Source organism: Pteropus alecto, unplaced genomic scaffold, assembly GCF_000325575.1.
Source record: "Pteropus alecto unplaced genomic scaffold, ASM32557v1 scaffold339, whole genome shotgun sequence".
Lineage (NCBI taxonomy): Eukaryota > Metazoa > Chordata > Mammalia > Chiroptera > Pteropodidae > Pteropus > Pteropus alecto.
This window is the reverse complement of record NW_006442509.1, coordinates 995,421-999,903: the sequence shown is the minus strand read 5'-3', so window position 1 is coordinate 999,903 and position 4,483 is coordinate 995,421. Positions and strand designations below refer to the sequence as shown.

The 4,483-nt window shown below is 60.8% G+C and overlaps 1 protein-coding gene across 1 annotated transcript in view; it reads right to left on the bottom strand.

The window, feature by feature from the left end:
• Positions 1–4,483, bottom strand: part of COL18A1 (collagen type XVIII alpha 1 chain) — a gene marked incomplete at its 5' end in the record, with an annotated part of 80,889 nt that overhangs the window by 33,379 nt on the left and 43,027 nt on the right. The gene's annotated exons all lie outside the window — the stretch shown is intronic.

The window sequence follows — 4,483 nt, the reverse complement described above, 5'->3', positions numbered from 1 at the left end:
GCCCATCCCCACCCCCACTCGTCACTGCCCCACTCCTGCACTGTCCCCGTCCGCACACCAGGGACCCGCAGGAGCAGCACAGGGCGTGGCAGGGCGCCCACCCGCGGCCAACGCCTGACCGGCAGCTCCACCTCCCAGAAAGGGGCAGCAGGTGCCTGGCAGGGAGCCCACTGCAGGGCACCCGCGTCGGGCGCCGGGCAGGGCACGAATCAAACTCCGAGGAAGGCAGAGCACGAGAGGCTGGGTCTCCTGGAGCAGCGGTCCCCAGCCCTTGTGGCACCAGGGGACAGTGCTCCTACGCGACTCTTAACTCAGGCTGGGTCTCCTGGAGCAGCGGTCCCCAGCCCTCGTGGCACCAGGGACAGTGCTCCTACGCGACTCTTAATGCCCGATGAGCCGAGGTGGAGCTGAGGCGGTGAAGCCGGCGCTGGGGAGCGGCTGCGAACACAGATGAAGCTCGCCCGCCGCTCACCTGCTGCCATGCGGCCCGGGCTCCTGACAGGTGACGGACCAGGGCTGGGGACCCCCGGACTCGTGACCGCTTAGCCTGACTGGGTCCTGTGGTTTCCTGTCTGCACTGACAGCACAGCAGGTTGCGCCCAGTGCCCCAGGCCGGGTGGGGGGCTCACAGGGGGTGACAGCCGGGCCAGAGCTGCTGCATGTGCTCCTGGAGGCGGGGGCTTCCCCCCTCCCTCCATGTCACACTGGGGACACCGGGAGAGCGGCCATGTCACGGGGAGCCACGCCCTCTCCCCAACCCGCTGACACACTGGGGTGGCCCCAGGCAGCGTCACCCGCCTCCGAACGCCCGAGCAGCTCGCCCACCCCATCACTCACTCCCCACAGGAGCCTGCGGCCAGCACGGCCTGTGCGTCCCTCCCCCCGCGGGCCATCGTGTCACAGGGAGAGTCCTAACGGGCATCCCGCCATGCAGAGCCCCGGAGGCGTGACCCCACGAGGGCCGTGGCCACTGTGCCAGCTTCTCCCCCATCTCCTCTGCTCCCAGGAGGGGCCAGCAGTGCCGGACAAGCGTGGTCACTGCCGGACACAGGAGATGGCAGACAGCAACTCACGGTGACGTCCCCAGCTGCCCATGCTGCCAGGCAGACCCTGTGCTTTGGGGCCGTGGTTTGGCCACGAGCCCTGGCCCACGGCCTTTCTTCTCAAGACGCACCCCAACAGTCTAGGGGGTCTGCCCCCAAAGTGTGCATCACACAGCGGGGGGATGTTCCTCTGGGAGAGGCTGTGACACGTGGGCGCCCTGAGTGAGGCTGTGGCGAGTGCGCGTGTGTGGGTGTCATGGGCACTGGGGGTCCAGCCCCCGAGCAGGGCCAGGCTAACCTGGGACTTCCGGAGGCAGATGCGTGGAAGAAATGCCCCACCCCGACTTTCTGAGACAAGTCGTGTCTTTCAAGAGCTCCCTGAGGACAAAAACTGGAAACAGAGAAGGAGACAGCAGCCATGCGTGGGGACTCTCTGGGGGCCCCGCTCCCCGCCCCAGCCGCCCCTCGCACGCCGGGAAGCGGGGACGAGCCGGGTGCAGCACAGATGGCAGCCGCGGTGGGACAATGGCCCAGGGGCCCCTCCTAGCAGCAGAGGGACCTTACAGGAAGACCCTGGAGGCCCACGGTCACTTCCGACTCCAAGACGGCCTGTCTGTCCACTGGGACGGGAATGCTATGACTGTCCCTTGTACCAGAAGTCCCAGCGGGCTGCGTGTCCACGCAGGGAGACGTTCCAGGACTGAGAAATCGGACTCTCGCCAGCTCGGGTGCCAGGAGCACTGGTGACCCCGCCCCAGCTGTCCCCAAAGCTGAACCGGGCAGCCAGAACTCTTCCAAATTAATTATGAACGCAAGACGCAGCAGCTGTTGGCTTCTCGGGCGGGACAGCAGCGGCTTCTGGAGCAGCACGTTCCACAGGCGTGCGTGAGCGGCCCCCGCTCCATGAAATTCCTCGGCCCCGCTGGGAGCGAGCCTCCGAATGCCACGGCCCTAAGATCACCGCCATCGTCAGGCACGGGCGCCCTGTGTACAGGGCATGGCCACCTCCCTGCAGAGGCGAGGCCCGGGGTGGCCCTGCTAACTGGGGCGGGAAACCAGCATCATCTCCAAAAGCCGAGGCCGGTCGCCCCGAGAGCTGGGAGGAACCCTCCCCGGGAACGCAGTGGGTGACGCCTTCAGCAGGCTGGGTGACACCTTCTCCCCTCAGACTGAGAAACTGGGGACCTGCCTGGTTGAAGACAGTCTCCCTTTCAGCGAACGACCAGCCACAACCGAGTGGGATTTATCCCAGGCCTGCAAGGCTGGTTCGGCACTCAGAAGCCAATTACCATAACCCAGCTGTCAACGGGCTAAGAACACGCACGTCGACAGATGCCGAGAAAGCACCTGACGAAGTCCCTCGCCCGCTCGTGATTACGAATCCCAGCGAAGCAGGAACGGAGCGGAATTTCCTCCACGTGATGAAGAATCTCTACAGCTGACGTCACACTTAATGGTGAGAAACCTGAAACTCACGCCCCCCTCCGCCTCCCAGCACCAGCGAACGCGAGGAGACAAGGAAGGGAAGAAACAAAACTGTCAGCATAACTGACCCCAAAATCCCACCACCACCAACACAAAACCACCGCCCGGAGCTAACGAGCCACTGCGGCAAGGCCACAGGATACCAGGTCAACACACAGAACTCAGACGCCTTCCTAAAGACCAGCGACGGGAACGCGGAATCAGAAATCGGAAACGCAACACCGTTTACCTTAGCACCCCCCAAAATTAAATCCCTAGGTGCAAAACGAAGAAAACACGTACAAGACCTAGTCGAGGAAATCTACAGAGCTCAGATGAAAAAAGTCACTGAATAAATGCAGAGCTGTTCCACGTTCACGGACACGCAGCTCGATACTGTCGAGATGTCAGCGCTTCCCAAACCGATCGACAGACTGAATGCGATCCCGGTCAAAATTTAGTGGAAATCGACAAGCTGACGCTAAAATTTACAGGGAGAGACAGAGACCCAGAACAGCCAACCCAACACGGAAGGAGAAGAACAAAGCTGGGGACCAACCCCGACTACAAGGCTGACTCTGACGTGACAGTGAGCGAGACGGCGGGCGTCGGTGACAGAACGGGCAAACGGATCCATGGGACGGAGCACAGAGCCCAGGAGCAGAGCCACATACACAGTCACTGATCTCTGACAAAGGAGCAAAGAAGGTTTTCTCTACAAACGGATGTAGGAACAACGGGACGTCCACATGCAAAAGATGGACCCGGACACAGACCTTCCGCCCTTCACAACAAGTAGCTCAAAGTGGATCACGGACCTAACTGCAAAATGCAAAACTCCCAGAAGGTAACAGAAGAAAACCTAGGTGACCTTGGGTTTGGCGATGACTTCTTAGACACAACACCCAAGGCATATCCATGAATACATACTGCTGATACGCTGGACTTCATTAGTGTAATTAAAATTAGAAATCTGTTTTGCAAAAGTCACATTATGAGAATGAGAAGACAACCCAGAGACGGGAAGAAAACATTTGCATATCGTGTATCTGATAAAAGCAGCTCTATCCAAAATACACAGAAGCTCTTAAAACTCAACAATAAGAAAACAAACCCGATTAGCAAGTGGGCCGAAGACCCTGACAGACCCCTCACTGAAGAAGACGTGCAGATGGCAAACGAGCACGTGACAAGATGCCCCACGTCCTGTGTCAGCAGGGAACTGCAGACCGAAATGAGACCCCACACACCCCCGTCGGGACGGCCGCAGTCCGGACACTGACGCCGCCACACGCCGCGAGGACGTGGAGCCACAGGACTCTCGGCGCGGCCGTGGGGGTGCTGCTGGTGCCGCCGCTGTGGGAGACAGCGCGGCGGCTTCACGCAAAGGCAAACGCACTCGGCCTACGATGCCGCAGTCACACCGCTGCTTTATACCCAAAGGAGTCGAGCACGTATGCCACACGGAACCTGCGCACGGACGTCTGTAGCAGCTTCATTCATACTCGCCCCAACCTGGAAGCAGCGGAGACGCCCTTGGCAGGTGACGGACAAAATGGTCCATGCAGACAACGGAACGTCACGTCACTCAGTGACAAAAATGAGCCACCGAGCCATAAGATGACGTCGGGGAAACGTAAATGCAGGCTAACTGGAAGAAGCCAGCGTGAGGAGGCTACGGAAGGTGTTCTTCCAACTCGGGGACACCTGGAAAAGGTGAGGAGGCCGTAACAAGGTCCGTGGCCACCAGAGGTTGGGAGAGGGAGGGCCGAGTACACGGAGCACAGAGGACGTGTAGGGCGGGGAAGGACTCGGCGATGCGACCATGGTGGACACGTCTGTCCAGACCCGCAGAGGGCACAACAGGGAGAGGGCCCCTGACGTGAACTACGGGTGACAACCGTGTGCCGAGCAGGATCACCTGTAACAAACACGCCCTCGGGCGGGTGCTGACCGGATGGGCTGGCGGGGGACGG